The sequence below is a fragment of the Lissotriton helveticus genome, chromosome 6 (assembly GCF_964261635.1).
Source record: "Lissotriton helveticus chromosome 6, aLisHel1.1, whole genome shotgun sequence".
Taxonomy (NCBI): Eukaryota; Metazoa; Chordata; class Amphibia; order Caudata; family Salamandridae; genus Lissotriton; species Lissotriton helveticus.
In genome coordinates, this window is record NC_136067.1 from 1,027,103,539 (window position 1) to 1,027,126,445 (window position 22,907).

Genomic DNA, 22,907 nt, shown 5'->3' on the forward strand with positions numbered 1-22,907 from the left:
ATGTTGTCGATGAGGAGGCAGTGGAAACACCACAATCATTGGAGTTAAGTAGTACACCAACTCGTCCCGCTTCCATATTTCTTTCTGGCAAGAAGAGACCTCCGTCAACCTTGACCTTAATTAGTGGCGGTGAAAGTGCAAAACGTACAAAAGTTGGGCAATCCAGATCCTCCACTTCATCTGGCATTAGCTTCATGACCACCACCACCAGTATCGCCGCCTCCTCCAGGTCCCTCAGACACTTCAAGTCCCCAGTTTGGGACTTCTTTACTGTTTGTCCCAAAAATCCAAAGTTTGCCATTTGTACCCTTTGTAAGCTTGCAGTTAGTCGTGGTAAGTTAGGTACCAACTATGGTACCGGCGGCCAGAGAGGTCATCTTGAGAGAAAGCACACTGCCAAATGGTTTGCGCACCTAGATGCGATCAGGAAAGGCCAAATTCAAGGAAACGTTGATGTTTCATCTGATGATGACGAGCAGGAAGAAGACGTGTCAAACACTTCCCTTACACCCAGTACCCCTGTCAGCAGCACACCCAATGTGAGGCACACTAAGAGTGTTGGAGCGAGTGAGACACCAACGCACAAAAGTTCACCAGCGAGCAAAATTGGGTCAACGAAGTCATTATCAGCCCGTAAATGCTTGGTCCAGGGCAACATTAGAACAATGCTTACTTCAGACGTGCCATATGAACGCAACCACCCACTGACGCGTCTGTATAACACTAAGCTGGCTAAAATGCTAGCTGTGGACCTTCTACCTTTTTCTTTTGTAGAAGCGGTAGGTTTTCTTGAATTAGTGGCAACGCTCTGCCCTAAATGGAAGGTTCCGAGCCGGTTCTATTTTGCCAGAGTTGCGGTTCCAGCACTACATGAAGATGTGCTGGAGGCGATTGGGGCAGCTTTGCAGAAGAGTGCTGTTCACACAATACATCTGACAACAGACATGTGGACCAGTGGCGCAGGCGCTGATTACATGTGCATCACTGCACACTGGGTCTCTTTTTCAGGTGTTAAAGCAAAGCTAAACGCAGGTGTTGACCCGGACAAAGTTTTCAAAGCTGCTCGGAAACATGCAACACTAGCCATGTTTGGCTTGGAGAAAAGTCACACAGCAGAAAACCTTTTGGAAGAGTTTAACAAAAAGGTCTTGAAAATGCTATCCCCCCTAAAACGCAAGATTGGTTATGTTTCCACGGATAATGGCGCCAATGTAGTTAAGGCCATGTTGAAGGGTGACCATTTTAGAGTGCCGTGTTTGGCGCACTGTATCAACCTGGTAGTTCAAAAATTCTTGAGTGATAAACAGAGTCCAGCGTTCGAGGTAATGGCCACCTGCCGCAAAATGTGCAACCATTTCAGCCATTCTTTTAAGGCCCGGAAGCATCTGCGGAGACTGCTACTTCAACGTGGAATGCCAGTGAAAGCACTCATCCAGGAGGTGGCAACACGTTGGAACTCAACCTTCTACATGCTTGAGCGTCTGTATGAGCAGTATACGGTACTCGATCACTATTTCTTCACAGAGGCTACATCTCAGAAGGAGGACATGCGGATGGGTGCGGCGCAATGGGACATAGTTAAAAGCCTGACAGACATGCTTCGTCCTTTTGAGTTCTTCACGCGTGCAGTCAGCCAGGAGGACTGTAATTTGGGAAAAGCTATCCCATTGTTGTGCATGCTGGAGCACCAACTGATGGCGGTGTCTTCTGAGTTTGAAAAAGATGAAAAAAAAAAGACCATTTTATTTTGTCTGAGAAATTATTAGAGCGCCTACGTGGTGATGAACGTCTTAAAATGATCAACTCAGAACAGCATTACATTTGTGCTACTATTCTGGATCCACGCTACAAAAAGGCGCTTGCAGGCGAAGCATTCTTTCCTTTTGCTGATGCAGATGTTCAAAAGTACAAACATTGGTTAGCCTGGTCAGCCAAGAGGTTTGAAAAAGAACGGCAGGTTATTGAAGGAGAAGCAGCATCAGCAGGCCATCCCCAGTCACAAGAATCCACTTCTGCACCTGTGGCTGGGGCACAAGTGACCTCTCAGCCGTTAAAGACACCGGCAACTGGATCATCTGCACCACACACAACACTAACAGTGGCTGCTGAGGAGGATTGGCTAAGTTTGCTTGGGTATGGTTCTCGAAAAAATGTCAAAGGCACAGCAAAAAGTAAGCAAAGTGGAGGAATCGTTGATGACCTTGAGTCGATGGTGCAGGACTATATGAATGACTCAACAGAGGTCTTTCTTAATGATGAGCCATTGCAGTATTGGCATGGCAAAAAACAATTGTGGCCACAGCTCTCCAACCTGGCTATAAACTATTTGTCTTGCCCACTCGCAAGTGTGTCTTCTGAACGTGTTTTCAGTGCTGCTGGTGGCATTGTAACTCCCAAACGGAGCCGCCTCTCGCCCAAAAATGTGGAGCGGCTGACAATGTTCAAGATGAATCAGCACCTCATACCACCAGATTACAAAGTACGAGAAAGCACGCCGCATGAAGACGAGGAGGACGGCAACGTAGATGAGGGGATTTGTTCTCTGTTCGGTGGCACTGACCTCATCCAGCCTGAATTCGCAGAGTATGATGACGAAATCTTGTTCTTATTCCCTGACACCGAGCCCTTAAAATGAGACAATCAATCAAGAACTTTCTTTTTCGTCCTTATTCACTTTTATTCCTGTGTGCTTTGTGTCTCTCTTTCTTTGTTTTGCACAGTTAATTTAATTCAAACTTTAATCACCTAATCCCAAAAACAAGACCATCATCAGAACTGTCTTCACTTGTTTGCTTATTGATTTGAAGGTGCCGCAGTCTACATTCCTCAGGTTCACAAGTTCTGAAGAACATGCTCCTCTATCCTCCTCCTCCAGACTGCGATTTCCCTCAAAGCAGAGTGCTGGATTACGCCCAATGAAGAAAGACTCAGCACTTGTGGGGGTGTTGTACTTCTTTGCGGGTGAGTTGACGGATTTGGGCCCATTTCTGTGAAGCTCTAATAATGGACAAAAGTGTTTTGGACCAAATATGAGGTGGAAATTTCTTGCCGTTTTTGCTGACTTGCTTGCCTTTGAGGTGCTCTTTGGCGGGGTTCCGGGTGTTTGTGGGTAATTTTTGGTGTCTGGGAGCACTGCTGCGACAGTCTAATTTTGATTGCATTTGCTTTTCAGGAAATCCGTGGTGGAAAACAGGAGTTATGATGATTGATGATGATGATGACCTAGCTGCACAGCGCCGCGTTTGGACCGAAGGCCGAGAGATATTGTAAGTATGAGATGTAGCTTTTTCGCTGTTTGGGGGTGTTGTCGGGTGTTTTTTTCCGGGTGGGTTGGCGGGTCTTGCCTGGGGCATTCCTGGGAAGGTCTAATACCGGATAGAAGTGTTTTGGACAAAATCCTGAAGGAACAGCCTTTTTTTTGCTATTTCTTCTGTCATCTTGCTCAATGTAGCGTTTTGGGGGGCTTCCTGCTGTTCGTGGGTGGGTTGCGGCCGGGGTCTCTGTCGAAGCACTGCTGCGACAATCTAATCTTGATTGCATTTGCTTTTCAGGAAATCCGTGGTGGAAAACAGGAGTTATGATGATTGATGATGATGATGACCTAGCTGCACAGCGCCGCGTTTGGACCGAAGGCCGAGAGATATTGTAAGTATGAGATGTAGCTTTTTCGCTGTTTGGGGGTGTTGTCGGGTGGTTTTTTCCGGGTGGGTTGGCGGGTCTTGCCTGGGGCATTCCTGGGAAGGTCTAATACCGGATAGAAGTGTTTTGGACAAAATCCTGAAGGAACAGCCTTTTTTTTGCTATTTCTTCTGTCATCTTGCTCAATGTAGCGTTTTGGGGGGCTTCCTGCTGTTCGTGGGTGGGTTGCGGCCGGGGTCTCTGTCGAAGCACTGCTGCGACAATCTAATCTTGATTGCATTTGCTTTTCAGGAAATCCGTGGTGGAAAACAGGAGTTATGATGATTGATGATGATGATGACCTAGCTGCACAGCGCCGCGTTTGGACCGAAGGCCGAGAGATATTGTAAGTATGAGATTTAGCTTTTTCGCTGTTTGGAGGTGTTGTCGGGTGGTTTTTTCCGGGTGGGTTGGCGGGTCTTGCCTGGGGCATTCCTGGGAAGGTCTAATACCGGATAGAAGTGTTTTGGACAAAATCCTGAAGGAACAGCCTTTTTTTTGCTATTTCTTCTGTCATCTTGCTCAATGTAGCGTTTTGGGGGGCTTCCTGCTGTTCGTGGGTGGGTTGCGGCCGGGGTCTCTGTCGAAGCACTGCTGCGACAATCTAATCTTGATTGCATTTGCTTTTCAGGAAATCCGTGGTGGAAAACAGGAGTTATGATGATTGATGATGATGATGACCTAGCTGCACAGCGCCGCGTTTGGACCGAAGGCCGAGAGATATTGTAAGTATGAGATGTAGCTTTTTCGCTGTTTGGGGGTGTTGTCGGGTGGTTTTTTCCGGGTGGGTTGGCGGGTCTTGCCTGGGGCATTCCTGGGAAGGTCTAATACCGGATAGAAGTGTTTTGGACAAAATCCTGAAGGAACAGCCTTTTTTTTGCTATTTCTTCTGTCATCTTGCTCAATGTAGCGTTTTGGGGGGCTTCCTGCTGTTCGTGGGTGGGTTGCGGCCGGGGTCTCTGTCGAAGCACTGCTGCGACAATCTAATCTTGATTGCATTTGCTTTTCAGGAAATCCGTGGTGGAAAACAGGAGTTATGATGATTGATGATGATGATGACCTAGCTGCACAGCGCCGCGTTTGGACCGAAGGCCGAGAGATATTGTAAGTATGAGATTTAGCTTTTTCGCTGTTTGGGGGTGTTGTCGGGTGTTTTTTTCCGGGTGGGTTGGCGGGTCTTGCCTGGGGCATTCCTGGGAAGGTCTAATACCGGATAGAAGTGTTTTGGACAAAATCCTGAAGGAACAGCCTTTTTTTTGCTATTTCTTCTGTCATCTTGCTCAATGTAGCGTTTTGGGGGGCTTCCTGCTGTTCGTGGGTGGGTTGCGGCCGGGGTCTCTGTCGAAGCACTGCTGCGACAATCTAATCTTGATTGCATTTGCTTTTCAGGAAATCCGTGGTGGAAAACAGGAGTTATGATGATTGATGATGATGATGACCTAGCTGCACAGCGCCGCGTTTGGACCGAAGGCCGAGAGATATTGTAAGTATGAGATTTAGCTTTTTCGCTGTTTGGGGGTGTTGTCGGGTGGTTTTTTCCGGGTGGGTTGGCGGGTCTTGCCTGGGGCATTCCTGGGAAGGTCTAATACCGGATAGAAGTGTTTTGGACAAAATCCTGAAGGAACAGCCTTTTTTTTGCTATTTCTTCTGTCATCTTGCTCAATGTAGCGTTTTGGGGGGCTTCCTGCTGTTCGTGGGTGGGTTGCGGCCGGGGTCTCTGTCGAAGCACTGCTGCGACAATCTAATCTTGATTGCATTTGCTTTTCAGGAAATCCGTGGTGGAAAACAGGAGTTATGATGATTGATGATGATGATGACCTAGCTGCACAGCGCCGCGTTTGGACCGAAGGCCGAGAGATATTGTAAGTATGAGATTTAGCTTTTTCGCTGTTTGGGGGTGTTGTCGGGTGGTTTTTTCCGGGTGGGTTGGCGGGTCTTGCCTGGGGCATTCCTGGGAAGGTCTAATACCGGATAGAAGTGTTTTGGACAAAATCCTGAAGGAACAGCCTTTTTTTTGCTATTTCTTCTGTCATCTTGCTCAATGTAGCGTTTTGGGGGGCTTCCTGCTGTTCGTGGGTGGGTTGCGGCCGGGGTCTCTGTCGAAGCACTGCTGCGACAATCTAATCTTGATTGCATTTGCTTTTCAGGAAATCCGTGGTGGAAAACAGGAGTTATGATGATTGATGATGATGATGACCTAGCTGCACAGCGCCGCGTTTGGACCGAAGGCCGAGAGATATTGTAAGTATGAGATTTAGCTTTTTCGCTGTTTGGGGGTGTTGTCGGGTGTTTTTTTCCGGGTGGGTTGGCGGGTCTTGCCTGGGGCATTCCTGGGAAGGTCTAATACCGGATAGAAGTGTTTTGGACAAAATCCTGAAGGAAACACCAGTTTTGGCACTTTTTGTAAGTTAGGGTTCGTTAGGGTTAGCCCTAGCAGCAGGATTGCATGTGTTTCGGGGGGTTCTATTGCAACGCAGTTCTGGTGTTGTAGAGCACTGTTGGAGCGATGCTGGCTATGGATACTTTTGCTTGCTTGCAAGTGGTTTGAATACAATCCACGGTCTGTATTTGGGCCTACTGTTACTTTCAAAGTACGTTTTGTAACCATTTTTCTGCTAGGCATCGTTTTTGGAGATCTGATTGGGGTTCTTCTACATTTTTGCGACTGGCTTTAGTAAGGGTCTTGGTGGGAGCATTGCTGGGAAGGTCAAATTTTGTTCTAAAACACAGTTTACAGTACACCTACCTTGAGGGGAAAGATCCGCTATAATATTTTGGCCATACTTATTTATCCTTAAAAAGGTGACTCAGACAGAGCACGCAATTTCAAAAATATTGTACTGTCTATTAGGGAAATCAAAGTGTCACTTTTTGAACCACACAGCGTACATACATTTTATTTATTTATCAGTGGTATTGTAATAGCACTTCCTGTTTTCCGTTCAATAATTACAGGCCGGGTTTCAGTCAACATCCGCCAGGCAGGCAGTGGACAGGGTGTCTTCTGTCAGTGGTCACCAACATTGATGGACGAAGCGTCAGCTGGAATGGAGGAGTGCCGCCAATAAGAGGAATTGTTTGCTGCATGCAACTTACTTACCAAATTCAACAGGACAACTCCAACAACATACGCAATACAGATACAGTATCCATTGTTTTATTCTATGAGTGTGACTGCATGTGCTTAGCTTTAGTTTGTAACCAAAGATTGTCTTTATCTTCAATTATTGTTTGTCCATGCTCTGCTTTTTTTTTCTTCTCTCAACAAAACCTACCCAAAAAGAAACCCCCATTCCCATCCATTTTACAAACCCTAACCCTCTTCCCCCGGGCTGTGTTGTTTTGCTTGATGTCTGACTAAAATGACATCAATAATTCCACACACTTGCTGGGGAGGATAAGGTCATAGCAACAGGCTGGTGAAGGAATACGAGGATATCTTCTAGACTTACTCAGCTTCAGTACTATATCTTCTAGTAGTAGTAGCCAATGTCAAATAAATTCAACGCAAGTACTAGTTATACTTGCAAGCAAATACTTTACCATTTGTTAGGCTACATTATGGCACTGTTCTGTCTGTCACCTGCTATATTCTCGATCGTACCGTAACCGTTGTAATGCTACAGTAAGGACAAACAAGGTTTCGTTTTCTTTTTTTCCATAGGCATGCAACTGCCACTGTGTCACACCACTAGTACCACCGCAATGAGGAAATGTCACCCGCCCAGGATTGACAACGTTAATCCCCATTTCACGTGGAGCCAGCCCTGGGCCTAGCCCTAATTTCTAACACAAATTACAGGTAAGATAAGCGTTTGGTGGGAGGTAGTATAATGGAGTATTATTTCGGAGTAGACAAGAGATTAACGGTTGTACTACTAAAGTCCTACGACTGTTCAGGAAAACAAAGTTACTGTTACACCCCCGCCCCCCACCCACCAGACTGAAAAGCAGTAAAAAACAGGTACGGTCAGATAAAGTTTAAAAATATATTTATGTAGCCCTAACAAAATAATCTCCCTCACCCACCCTAACCCCAACGATTGTCTTTGAAACGTCCCAAAACTATCCCAACTCCCAAATCCCACCCCCCAAAAGTCTATAAAAAAAGGGCAAGGGACACTCCACTACTGGAGGGTGCTGGTGCTGGTGCATTTTGCGGCATGGGCATCATACTCCTGGCGGAGGGTGGCAAGCTCGGAGCGGAGGCCCTTAACCAAGTTCTTATACTTCAGGACCTCCTGCTCCAGGTTGGACATTCGGACTCGTAGGCGGCGTTGGCGTTCCTTGCAGCTCCTGTGGGGGGCAGCTGGTATTTCTGTTGCTTGGCGGTGGCGGTTGTCTTTGTTAGCCCGGCTCGGTCCCGCTGGCTTAGTCACGGAGGAGGATGCAGCGGTCCCAGTCGAGGATGTTGTAGTTGCCCCGCTCGACTGCGTGTCCTCCTCCTCCTCCAGGGCCACCAGCCGCCGATATTCGGCGACAGTGGCCTCCAGCCTCCGTTGCCGGGCCATTCTAGCCTGCTCCCTCCGTGTTGTTGATTTGGAAGGAGCAACTATATGAAGAAAGAAAGACATAGTCTGTAACCAATGCTCCTTAGCATTAATAACACAAAGTGATTGAGCCGAAAGTTGGGTCACAGTACAAGTAGCAAATTGAAAGCACAGTACATAACTATTGAGGACAGTATCTATGTAACCTCCCACTTCTGCATCCTTGCTCTAACATTAGTGGTAGTTTAATGAACAAATTCTGCGACCACTATTGACTTCCATTACAGTCGACTATGAAAGTACACCAGTCTTATTCTTCTTCTTCTCTCTTGTTTAGGGAAATTGGTACGTTATCTTATGCAAGCCGGCAGAATGACATGGACAGCACAGTGAACTTGCACCCGAGAAAAAAAGTTGCACACCATGATGAGTGAGACAGACTTGCGTTACTGTACCGGTCCAGTACATGCAGGTGGTGAAGCTATTACTTTTCTATTACGGGTGGCACTGAGAATACTCTGTTACAAGGGCTACTGCTTAATTAATTTACCTTTCACCCTACAGTGCAAATGAGTACTAGAAAAGGAAAATGAAGAAGCTAACTAATTTGATTATCTATCACTTCACATGGGACGTATTTGATGACATATGGGATGACTTTAGGTGCTTTGCTTAATATTGAGTGAACAGTGATACACCCACACATGAATGACGTACTACAAGTAAACTAAAGTTATTAAGAGAGGTACAGAGTGTCCACCGTAATAACCAGATATATGCTGTGATTGCAGACGCAATACAAAGTACTGCTACTATTCATGGTAGTATTGGACACATTTACAATTTCTTTTCCTTGCCTTCCCTGCACTGGAACGGACGTGCGGGTGCGGTGGTACATGCTCTTCAAGGTAACACTTAGTTCATCTGGCGACCATCTACTCTCTCTAGATACACATGTGCTATCTAAGAGTCAGAGAATACCATGCTACAGGCATCCATTCAGTCAAAGTATACGCACACATACAGTTTCTGTTTCACCCACCCAGGCTGCTGTCCTTCCACCCATCCTTGCTTCATCATTGACCCAGCCATGCACCATACCATATTCTTTCCTTCCCAGCCACCTCGGGGGCCAAGCAAACACATATCGTTCTTCTTTGCCAGCCATCATACAAGTTTGCGTCCCACTTACTTACACCCTTCTTTCGCTTTTCGTTCATCCCATCCATCACGTTCGTCTAAGAACTTATTGGGATTCTTCTCACCAAAAACTTCACAGCTAAGTCGAAGTACATTTAGAGGAGGCTACTGCCTGGTTGATTTGTAATACACCCGTGCAGAAAGCACACTATGCAGTCTTCAATCTCAATAAGTAAGGAATATATAGCTTACCTGTTTCCGCCACCACCGTTTGAACCCCCACAGGACCGTCCGCCGGCTCTTGTACCGCCTCCTCCCCAGAGTACTCCGAGTCCTCGCCCAACACAGCCACCTCCGCGCTGGCCCCGTCACCAGATGTTACACCTACAAAGTACATTTAAGAATGTTAGAATACACCACTCACTACTATATAATATTTGGTCTAGGAGAAATGTTAAAAAAACTGAATACAATGTAATAATTTGTGACTGTCTACTCCAAAGTAAAAATGTCCCTTTTTCCAGGGAAGGCTGTTGTCTTGCTGCACTTTTATGCACAACTGATGAATGCTTGCTTTTGATTTTTAACACGCACCACTTTTTCTCCTAACAGACAGAAGCTTGACTCCTAAGAACACGACCAGGATCAAGTTCAAACCAGGTGAGAGCTCGGCTCGACCACAAGAAATGTGTCTAATTAATCGTCAGCACTAACCACTTTTCCGTTTTCAGTTAAATAGTTTTATGACAAAGTAGATTTTAATAAATGTGTTTACTTTTAATAAAGCTTTTAAACTTAAATAGACTCTGTGGTTTTTGTTCCTCCAGACTAGAGTGGATGAGCTAAAGGTTTTGGAATTTTTGCAAGCATGAGTGCCTCTGACACTTCTTGACTGTGCTGTGACTCCGTACTCTCTTGTCCTGCGTACGATAATCTAGAGATCATTGGGGATCAATAATCGGTGACTTCGGGAGCTGAATGACTCTGCCACACTATCTAGTCAGTAAGGAGACAGTGCATAGAGCTATTGCTGAATAGAATGGGAGTCCAATGGAATTGCCAAATGTCCAATCTTAGTTAGCTACACAGACAGACTAATAAGAATAGTCTAGTAATACCACAGGGAGTCATATTCGAGGCAGGATAAGAATTTATATCCAGTCTACAAGAAGATCAAAGACGATTTAGAAAAAATCAAATGAGGAACGCTAGGAAAAAATAGGTACTCTTTATTAAAATGTAAACTTACTGGGGCCAGCAAAGGAGCCCTCGCCTGCCCGATCCTGGCCTGCATCCTCAGCACCCTCCTCCTGTGTCCTCTTGCCCTTGGGGGAGCTGATGTACAACATGAAAGAAAGAAAGACCAGAAAACATGGATGAGATTTTTCAACCAAATCAAACAATTCAAAAGAACAATAACAAAATATTTTGGAGAAATAGCAAATAGATAGACAACTGTTCCACGGGATCTATCTCATGTGGTATACTACGTTATTCGTATTGCCTGATTTGCGGAACGTTGACTTAGAAAGTTCCTATGTAACTCAATAAACAGACTACTAAAGAGGTTTGCCTAGGCCTGGCACTGCAGGCAGCAGTCCGCAGCACGCGAAGTGACAGACAAAGTCCATCCTGCTTGCAGATCAGTGAATACTCAAACTATCAATCCACCCACCACCGCCACTATTTCTTCTTATAGCCATGTGTCTAAAGGAAGGACTGGACTTCAGTCTGTTGGGGCTGATTTAGAAGTCCCTTGCGGCTCATTTTCCTCCATTGTTGCGTGCCTTTTGTGACGCAGCGGCAGAACAAAAGACTCGCCATGGTGTTGGTGCGGCGTATATGTTAAAAAAAAACACATATGGGCATATGGGCGATGCATCACGTTGTAAAGCCCTGCGCCATCAGGGGGCGTTCCGGCGCAAGGGAGGGCGTACCTGCGCAGGAACGAATCCTAAAAGTGGCTGAGGGAAATCTACAAGATGTCAATCAGTCACTTTTAGGACAATGATGCATGACTCAAACCCTGCGCGCTTGAAGCCGACGTACGGCTTGATGCAGCATTGGGGAGATAGGGTACCCCAGAGCATTGCTGGAGCTGCACCATCGTTGGCACGCAACTCCAGCAATGCGCTGCCTTTACGGCACAGATGCGTAAGGCTTCTGTGACGTTTTGGGCCAATGGGTGGTGGTGGCATGGCACACAATTACTGCCGCATCCCTGCTACTTTGCAGGGATGCGCCGGTAATTGAAAATATGACCCTTAGTGTCTACCATTACGCAGTTCTTATCTTTACACTACACTCATACATAATTTCTCAGGCCAATGAAATGCTTCTGAACACAACATACAAAACAAAGAAGCATAGTAGCAAGCAAGGCTACTGAGAAGGAGAGCAGTGCACCTGAAATGCATAGAAGATTTTGAAATATAATTTACCTCAATGTAATCGGCAGCATTATTGCTCTTGGTAAAGAACAAAGATTTGCAAATAACAGAGCCGGATAAAACAGAGTAGTAAATGAATAGCTACTACTACTCACCAAGCCCGGGGACCTCTACGCCGAGCGCGTCCAGCAAGTCCCGTTCCCGGTCCATGACATCGGTCCAGCGGTGGGTGGCCTGGTTATATGTGCGCCGGACCCCAGAGAGCTTATACATGGCCCGGCACACCTTCTCCCACCGCTTGTGGCGCTCCCGGATGCCATAGCCAGTCGCGATCTTGCCGCCTCCCAGGATCGTCTTGGGGAGGCGGCGCTGGACGTGGAAGATGAGTGCCGCCACTTCCTCCGCGCTGAAGATCTCCCGCGGCACCACTTGCTCCCCCCACAAACGCCCGCACGGGAGCCGGGCACGGGGTGCGGGACCCTTCCCCTTCTCAGGGTGCTTCCCGGCTCCCTTTACCATGGTCTGGGCAGAAATACAGTTAAATGATAAACAAGAAATAGAATAGTGAAGAAGAAAAGAAAAGAGTTTAAAAAAGTAGTTTAAAAGTAACTAAAAGCAGCAGAAAACACAAAAATATAGAGCTAGAAAAATAGAGGGATAGATAATAAGTAAAATTAGATCAAATAAACTTCAAACAAGCAAAGGATGGCAGAGATTGAGAGAGGATAGAGAAAGCATGCCCAGAACCATAGCAATGAATGATAAACAAGATGGCCGCGCCCGTTCACGACCGCGTGGGTAAGTTCGCGCGAGATTTTCCTCGTGAGCACGCGCGAAATTGTACTAGCGAGCAGCACACTTTGCGAGATTACACATAGCGGCCGGAAACGGAATTACGTCACGCAAACAAGATGGCCGCGCCCGTGTACGACCGATAGGGTAACTTGGCAAACGTATAGCTAGAATCGCCTCGCGAACACGCGCAAGATCACGCGAAAATACACGTCGCAAAAAAACAATTTTGTATTCGCACGCATTCGCGGCTTCCGAAATCGATCTCGCACGGATTCGCGCCCCAAAAACCGCGCGAAATTGCAGAAAAAACGATTTTAGCTAAACTGAAAGCAATGAGCAGGTGCAAAAGTTCAAACTTAACATTAGTAACATTCAAGGTAGTGCTTCCTGAGGGGCCCCTCCAAAGTTTGCAACTATTCTATGACCCTGCTATGACCCAAACAGCAGGCTCATAGAATAGCTACAAGTAGACCATAAAGGTCCTGTGAAAAAAAATTTCACTGCAACAAAAAGCAAATTACAGATAAGGAAGGAAGCAGGTGCCAGCCAGACTGGAAGTTTCAAAATTACTGACACATTAATGACCCACAAATTAATTGATGGCAGTTGAAGAAGGGCAGGTGTGCTTGCTTTTTTCAACCACCATAATCTACAGTGATAAATAAACCTAATGGGTGGCAGTGAGGATGTACCAGAGGGTGGCATGGGTGTCCCAGAGGGTGGCAGTGGTGAAACAGAGGGTGCTGTGAACCTGTGATGATAAACCAGACGTAGAAACAACATAGTCGCGGCCGTTGCGAGCCGAAAAGTAAGTTCGCAATTGCGAACTTGTCCCAAAATCGGCGCGAACGCGCGCCAACACAAAAAACGGGAAAATCCGCAAATCCGCTAGAGTTCGCGTATCTTCGCGGATTGCGAATCCGTAAATCCGCAATTTCGCGTATGCGAGATCCGCTAGATCCGCCCATGCTTAGTGGTGATGGACAGAGCATCTGAACCAATCAAACACTCACACCCAGTCAAAAGATCTGGGTTTGATCCATCACCGTTCTTTAGCCCACTCTGCCACCCCAGTTCAGACATGGCTATATGCAAATCAGTCTGACCCTGTGCCTCATGGGAACAGTCCAGCCCGAACTGCCAAGCCATGCCTTCCCTGGACCGGAAACAAGCTTCCGAGGACCGGTTCCTGGCATTCCAGCCGTCTTCAGCCCGGCTTGATTGAATCCAGTGGCAAAGTGAGCAAGGGACTCACGTCTGAGCATACCCTACCACACTTATGGCAGCCAAAGCGGTACAAAAGGGGGTGGTGATGGACGGCGCATCTGAACCAATCAAACACTCACACCCAGTCAAAAGATCTGGGTTTGATCCATCACCGTTCTTTAGTGTGGCAGGGTATGCTCAGACGTGAGTCCCTTGCTCACTTTGCCACTGAATTCAAGCAAGCCGGGCTGAAGACGGCTGTAATGCCAGAAACCGGTCCTCGGAAGCTTGTTTCCGGTCCAGGGAAGGCATGGCTTGGCAGTTCGGGCTGGATTGTTCTCATGAGGCACAGGGTCAGACTGATTTGCATATAACCATGTCTGAACTGGGGTGGCAGAGTGGGCTAAAGAACGGTGATGGATTAAACCCAGATCTTTTGACTGGGTGTGAGTGTTTGATTGGTTTGGGTGCTCCGTCCATCGCCACCCCCTTTTGTACCGCTTTTGGCCGACATAAGTGTGGCAGGGTATGCTCAGACGTGAAACCCTTGCTCACTTTACCACTGGATTCAAGCAATCCGGGCTGAAGACGGCTGTAATGCCAGAAACCGGTCCTCAGAAGCTTGTTTCCGGTCCCGGGAAGGCATGGCTTAGCAGTTCGGGCTGGACTGTTCCCATGAGGCACAGGGTCAGACTGATTTGCATATAGCCATGTCTGAACTGGGGTGGCAGAGTGGGCTAAAGAACGGTGATGGATTAAACCCAGATCTTTTGACTGGGTGTGAGTGATTGATTGGTTCAGATGCTCCGTCCATCACCACCCCTTTTGTATCGCTTTTGGCCGCCATAAGTGTGGCAGGGTATGCTCAGACGTGAGTCCCTTGCTCACTTTGCCACTGGATTCAAGCAAGCCGGGCTGAAGACGGCTGTAATGCCAGAAACCGGTCTCCAGAAGCTTGTTTCCGGTCCACGGAAGGCATGGCTTGGCAGTTCGGGCTGGACTGTTCCCATGAGGCACAGGGTCAGACTGATTTGCATATAACCATGTCTGAACTGGGGTGGCAGAGTGGTCTAAAGAACGGTAAGGTAGACAGTGGCAGTGTCTCCCGACCCCGCTTTGGCGCCAGGTAAATACACGCAGAGCAGAATACTCTGCTGGCTTTGTGGATGTTATGTGAAAAACTTATGTCACGATTTTAAATATTGATTACGAATTTTAAATCACCTATGTTGTGTTATAATTGACTACTAATTTTAATACACTTACCCTCTGTGCATCACGCTCATTCTCTGAGCTGCCAGGGGCTTTAGGACTCACTTTGGAACTCTGTGCTCAGTGTTGTAGCCTGCCCGCCCCGGTCCGACTCGGTGTCCAATACCGTTGAGCGGAGGGCGGGACAGGTACGAGCCAGAGAGACACGCCCAGACACTTCCTGATTGTCGAGGCGAGCGGTTAGCGCTCTAGCCTTTAAGCACAAAGGGCTATTTAACCACTCGTCGGCACTAGCGCGCAGCGGTTGTGCGCAGGGGAGCGCCTTTATACGCGCCGAAGACGAGCCAAAGACCAGCCCGTCCGCGACTGGACGGGGCCAGGGGCCAGAGTCTATGGCTCTCCCCACCGATGCCCAGTTTCTTGCTCCTGGCATACTGAGATTTTATACAGCCCAGGCGTTGCTAGGTATACGCAACTGCCTTCCAAGAAGCTGTAGCAACATGGCTGATATTATTTTAGAAGGTCCATTCTCCTGTATTCATTGTAAAACACAATTTAATACACTACTGGAAGATTTAACCTCCAGGGGCAGCCAGCCTCAGCCACTCGAGAAGGAGCCGACACACTGTAACACCGCTTATAGCCACAGGGTAGATATGGATATCTCTCTAGGGAGTAAGATTTTGCTCTGTAACATCAGATCCCTGCCCAAACACTCTACGGAGGTTTGGGACCTTATCACCTCTGAAAAGCCGGACATATGTTTCCTGACAGAAACATGGTTAAAGCCCCACTCTGTCCCAGCCATAACCCTAGGAATTCTAGCAGGGTACAAAATAGTTAGATTAGATAGGCCTATCAAGACAGGTGGGGGAATTGCTATTGTCCATAAAGAAGAAATAGACATCTTGGTGATTGAAGGAATGTGTACCTCTGAACTATAACTTTTGATTTTTAAAATAAAAACTACGCCTAAAGGGAGCAGGAAAGGAGCATTGATATACCGCCCCCCTGGTTCATGTACCAATTTCTCCACTCTACTTTTAGAAGCCCTGGCTCCTTACATACACGAACATGAAGACTTCCTGCTTGTAGGGGACTTCAATGTTCATAGCAAATTAGCAGAAAACAAGGAGGCACAATCCTTATTAACAGATCTATCTTTACTGGGACTGAAACAAGTCAATGATGGTCCAACACATAAGGCAGGACACACTCTAGACCTGGTCCTGACCAACCCTCTGCGGATTAAATGTCTACCTCCTCTCCAGGTAGAGTGGACTGATCATTTTATTATTGCATTTTATATTCCCATGGTTAAACCCCCGCCAACTAGTCACGTCTCCTTACCTAGTAAAAGAAGACAATGGCACAAAATGACTCAGGAGTCCTTCACAAACAGTTATGTTGAACCTACCCTGATTCCTAGTGAAAATATTGAGACTGCTCTGGCCAAATTTGAAGAGGCAATCACCACAGCAGTAAATGACATTGCTCCATTAAAATACTTTAAACCTCTTCTTGCGCAAAAACAAGAAGTCTGGTATTCAGAGCATCTAAGATCATTAAAACGAGCAGCCAGAAAACTTGAAAAGAAACTGAGAAAATCCAAGTTGGCTAAGGATAAACAATGTTACTGGCAATCTCTTACCACATATCACAAAGCCATTTGTGTTGCACGCAAGAACCATATTGCATCCCAGCTTATGATTGAGGGTAACTCTCCCAGAGTGCTTTTTCAAATCTTACAATCCTTTGTAAAACCTAAGGCTTGTGAAAGTTCTGAGATGGCGTCGCAGCAACTCTGCGACGACATCTCGCAATTTTTCACTCAAAAAATTGACGAAATTTATGATAAGATTATCAGCCTTATGCTACGCTCTGGTGGAGGAAAGCCGCCTCTCAGTCCATTTGTAGGGATAGTGGCAGAAAACCCTCTCTGCCTTTCCCTTGACATGCTCCCCCTATCTCTCTAGAGGAGGTAATATCCTTAATTTCTCAGATTAAGAGTGGCTGCCCAGCTGACACTATCCCGGCAAGACTAATACCCATGCTAGCCAAGGAGCTCGGCCCTGGGTTTCAAAAACTTGTTAATCTCTCCCTTAACAACGGAGAGGTCCCTAAAGAATGAAAAAGAGCCTTGGTTCGACCTATTAGGAAAAATACCGCGCTCCCCTGGACAGAACTCAGTAATCTTAGGCCAATATCCCTTCTACCCTTCTTGGGCAAACTTATTGAGAAATATGTCAACCGCCACCTATCTAATTACATCGAATTAGCTGGAGGATTGGACTATTCTCAGTCAGGGTTCAGGCCTAAGCACACTCCTGAGACCACGCTGACGTCAGTCGCAGACGATCTACATATGTATCAGGACAAGGGTTTTTCCGTGGTCCTGGTACTATTGGATCTGTCTGCGGCGTTTAACACCGTGTCTCATAACATCCTGACAACTCTGCTGGCCAATATTGGCGTGGAAGACAAGGCCTTAGATTGGCTTAAGAGTTTTCTGTCAAATCGGACCCAACGTGTGTCCATGGGGGCATACTGCTCAGAGGAGGTTGAGATGTCAAAAGGGCTGCCACAGGGCTCCTGTCTGAGCCCTACCCTCTTTAATATCTATGTGGCACCCCTGGCTAACATCATAAGAACTTATGGGTTCATTCCGGTGTCTTACGCCAACGACACCCAGCTCCTCTTCCCCTTTAAACATCTTACCACCGAGACTAAGAACTCGTTTTCCCAGAGCATGAAGACGGTGGCAAATTGGATGTCTTCCAATTACCTTCAATGTAATGTTGGGAAGACTGAGATTATGCAGTTTGGAGAAGCTAAACTCCTATGGACCCCGGATTGGTGGCCACAAGATCTTGGCCCAGTCCCAGAACCAAAGCAGGTCGTAAAAAATCTTGGAGTCTGATTAGATCAGGAGCTTTCTCTAAAGCTACATAGCAATTACGTGGTGGGCTCCTGTTTTCACGTAATTGGGCTCTTGCGGAAAGTCTTCCCTCTGCTCCCTGACGCAGTCAGAAAAACACTGGTACAGGCCCTTGTTTTAAGCCGTATGGATTACTGCAATGGCCTGCTCTTAAACGCCAATGAAGGAGTTGTAGCAAAACTCCAAGTAGTCCAGAATACGGCAGCCCGGTTAGTCCTAAATGCCCCTCCCAGAACCCCCTCCAAACCTCTACTGGCAAGTCTTCCCTGGTTGCCTATCAAGCAGAGAATTAAATTTAAAACTTGCTGCTTGATTTATAAATGCCTTAATGACCACGGACCTGAATATCTAAAAAACAAATTGATCCCTTATATCCCTACACGCTCCCTCAGATCCAGTGATCAAGGTTTACTGTGTGTCCCTCAGATTAAAAAGGCCAGACACGGTGGCAAGGTATTGTCTGTGGCTGGACCATATTTATGGAACAGTCTTCCCAGAGCTCTTAGACAATGCTCAGAACCTTTACGCTTTAGGAAACTTCTTAAAACTGTCTTGTTTCCACTTTAACTTTCCATTTTAGCTATTCCCTTTTGTTCTGCTGTTTTTTGTGGCTGCCAAAAGCGCAGAGATACTCCTTCGGGAGTTGAATCAAGCGCTATATAAACCCGCAAAAATAAAATAAAATACAATTTGCACATAGCCATGTCTGAACTGGGGTGGCAGAGTGGGCTAAAGAACGGTGATGGATTAAACCCAGATCTTTTGACTGGGTGTGAGTGATTGATTGGTTCCGAAGCGCCGTCCATCACCACCCCCTTTTGTACCGCTTTTGGCCGCCATAAGTGTGGCAGGGTATGCTCAGACGTGAGTCCCTTGCTCACTTTGCCACTGGATTCAAGCAAGCTGGGCTGAAGACGGCTGTAATGCCAGAAACCGGTCCTCGGAAGCTTGTTTCCGGTCCAGGGAAGGCATGGCTTGGCCGTTCAGGCTGGACTGTTCCCATGAGGCACAGGGTCAGACTGATTTGCATATAGCCATGTCTGAACTGGGGTGGCAGAGTGGGCTAAAGAATGGTGATGGATTAAACCCGGATCTTTTGACTGGGTGTGAGTGTTTGATTGGTTCGGATGCTCCGTCCATCACCATCCCCTTTTGTACCGCTTTTGGCCGCCATAAGTGTGGCAGGGTATGCTCAGACGTGAGTCCCTTTCTCACTTTGCCACTGGATTCAAGAAAGCCGTGCTGAAGACGGCTGTAATGCCAGAAACCGGTCCTCGGAAGCTTGTTTCCGGTCCAGGGAAGTCATGGCTTGGCAGTTCGGGCTGGACTGTTCCCATGAGGCACAGGGTCAGACTGATTTGCATATAGCCATGTCTGAACTGGGGTGGCAGAGTGGGCTAAAAAACGGTGATTGATTAAACCCAGATCTTTTGACTGGGTGTGAGTGTTTGATTGGTTCGATGCTCCGTCCATCACCACCCCCTTTTGTACCGCTTTTTGCCGCCATAAGTGTGGCAGGGTATGCTCAGACGCGAGTCCCTTGCTCACTTTGCCACTGGATTCAAGCAAACCGGGCTGAAGACGGCTGTAATGCCAGAAACCGGTCCTCGGAAGCTTATTTCCGGTCCAGGGAAGGCATGGCTTGGCAGTTCGGGCTGGACTGTTCCCATGAGGCACAGGGTCAGACTGATTTGCATATAGCCATGTCTGAACTGGAGTGGCAGAGTGGGCTAAAGAACGGTGATGGATTAAACCAAGATATTTTGACTGGGTGTGAGTGTTTTTCTTGGTTTGGATGCTCCATCCATCACCACCGCCTTTTGTACCGCTTTTGGCCACCATACGTGTGGTAGGGTATGCTCAGACGTGAGTCCCTTGCTCACTTTGCCACTGGATTCAAGCAAGCCGGGCTGAAGATGGCTGTAATGCCAGAAACCGGTCCTCGGAAGCTTGTTTACGGTCCAGGGAAGGCATGGCTTGGCAGTTCGGGCTGGACTGTTCCCATGAGGCACAGGGTCAGACTGATTTGCATATAGCCATGTCTGAACTGGGGTGGCAGAGTGGGCTAAAGAATGGTGAAGGATCAAACCCAGATCTTTTGACTGGGTGTGAGTGTTTGATTGGTTCGGATGCACCGTCCATCACCACCCCCTTTTGTACCGCTCTTCTGACAGTGAACATGGAAAAGTGTCCAAATTCTAAATGTGTTTAGAATATGCAGGGATAGTGATGTTTTCAATATTGTAGCACAGCAGCTCACTAATATTACTGCAAATAAGCTTTACTACGCCCTCCCATTTCGCAACGGTGAGTTCCTGTTTTGATCTAACAGAATCTTTGCTGATGGATGTTGCATGCAACACAAGCACAACGTTTCTCAAAGATCATCTTCAGAGGCCAAACTAAATACTTCACATCCGGGACGGTTGCACGGGATTATTTGAAGGAAATGGATAAGAGTCCGAAAAGTTAAAGGGACATGATATAAATCTTAGTTGCCAATAAATGAGCACGTAGTGGTAGTAAAGTGTATTTGGGCGTATCACGGGACGGAGTGTGCAATTTTTTTCTCTTTAGATTATAGGGGTTATCTCTCTCTTATAGATTTCTTTCTTTCTCCTTTTGATACTTGTTTGTTTTTGGTCTCTCCTTCAAAACTAGAGCAAGTATTTGTACGTTTTGTAAGAAGTTTTGAAACTCAGATTACTGAGTAACGGGGGCATACGGGAAGGTATGCCTTGTGAAGTTTACGATTTTCCAAGAAATGCCTATGATATGTGAATTAGAGAATTGCAGAAGAGAGGGGAGCCAAATTTATTTTCGTTTTTTTTTAAGGGCCTGATGTCAGGCTGTTAGGTTGATTAATGAGAGAGAGAGATAGAGGGTGGGGGTAGAGGAGTCAAATAGGGGGGCTCTGGACAAAGCACTTCTACATCGCAGAGGACATGGTCCTTAAGCCTCACAATGGGTGGTGGGGGTTTGGGGGGAGGTGCAGAGGGGTATTGAGGGGGTGCGGGTTGGGGTTTGGGGGTTGGGGGGGCAGGGAGGGGGTGGAAAAAAGAAAATAATACATGAGTACAGGATGGAAATGAGTTTATTTTGGGCAGTCAGTGTCTTTTTCAGGCAGTTTGTGGAGCTAGTAGAGGGAATTCTGACACAACTAAATGGCTGGTAGGGTATCAGCATAGGTACGTTGAATGTGAGGGGGCTAAATCCAGTGGATAAAAGACGGCGAGTGGCACAGGAGCTACGAGCTCTCTTCTGCGATATAATCTGCCTCCAGGAGACCCATATAGTATGGTCAAAGCGGCAATTGCTGGAAGAGCTGGGATTCAATCTTATAGCCTGTACTATGTATTTTGGGCAAAAAACATATAGGCAACACAGATAGAATTCTAACTGATGGATTAGGTAGGTGGGTGTTAGACCTGGCATCATTGGCATGAGTCTCTCCTCCATTTTTTCTGTTTGCCTCCTCTGTTTACGATGTTTTTGCTGGCATATGCTTTGGGCACTGTGCCACTGCTGATCAGTGCCACAGTGCAAGTGCTCCCTATGTGAAATTGCTGTATTGATTTACTTCCATGTTTGGCTTATTTGGTTTACTATCAGTCCCTAGTAGAGTGCACCAGGGGTGCCAGGGCTTGTAAATACAAATGCTGCTAGTGGGCTTGCAGCACATGTTGTGCCACCCACAAGAGCGGCCTAGTAAAAGTATGTCTGAAGGTCTGCCATTGCCAGACCACGTGCAGTCTGACTGTCACGAGGACTGCGCAAGTACACCTACTTGCCAGTCCCTAAACCTTCCCTTAACTTCATGTTAGTCACCCCTATGGTAGGCCCACGGGCAGGGTGCATTGTAAGCATAAGGTAGGACAAGCCTGACAAGGTTGGCATGTCCTAATAGTGAATTACATCCATAGTCGTTTTTCACTATTGTAAGGTAGCCTGCTCTCCATCAGTTAGAATGGGCTGCCAGGATTATTAATGTTATAATCCTAGCGGGCTCGGGGAGCATGGTGCAATGTCGAGTTTGGTATCCCTGAACTCAGGGTTTAATAACGCATCCGTTTGTGTGGATGGTTTTTGGACTCTGTGTTTGAAAATAGCACTTTTAGAAAGTAGCTATTTTCTTGTCTAACTGTCTACCGGTCTCTGCTGGTTCTGGTGTGTGTGTGACAGGAGCTGGGTGGCTCCAGAGAGTCTGAATGAGTCAGTGTGGGATGAGTGGGGCATTTGCATTGAGAGTAGGGGAGAGTAGCTCTTGATAGCCTGCCCTGCCTGATACAATGTTGGCTCCGCCCCCCTGCCAGGCGACTGATGACTCTGTGCTTGCCTGGGACTTTCCTGGCCCGCCTCCTGCCGGGCAGCTGATGGCCCTGCCCCTGCCAGTAACAATGCTGGCTCCGCTCCTGCTGAGCGGCTGAGGACTCTGCCCTGCCCAGTGAATAGGCCAGGTGCTCTGGCCTGGCAACACCCACAACAAACCCAGGATGGGGGGAAATTCCCCTGCATGGACAAAGGGATCAAAGCCAAAAAGGGGTATAAGAGAAGGACCCCTGAACCAAGAAATCAGATCACTTCTGACAAGGAAACCTGAACCAAGGACAAGAAGCCTGCTGATCTAAGGACTGCCTACCCCTTCTGCCAGAGTGCTGTTTGTTGGGGGAATCCTGCATTGCTTCTTTATTTTTGCCAAGGAACCAGGAGAGAGGAACTTTGTGTGTACTCTCACTCTTTGCTGAGAAAATCTCCAAGGGCTGGAAGAGTGCCAGTCTCCTGTTGAAGTCACAGGGCTAAAGGACTTCATCTGCTTAAAGTGCTATTTGCTGGGATTTGTGAATCCAGCACCTCTGAAAGAATCCAGCAATCTCGACGCCGACGAACGCCGCCGAATCCAGCTCGACATCGTGAGTAACGGCTCCAGTGTCCCGCTTCCTCGACGCCGGCCGCCGGGCCCGATCGACGCCAGCAGCAACGCCAGTGAGTAGTGAGTTCGGCTCCAGCTCCAAGTGACCTCGTGTCTGCACCGCCGCTGATCGCATCGACTTCGAGCCC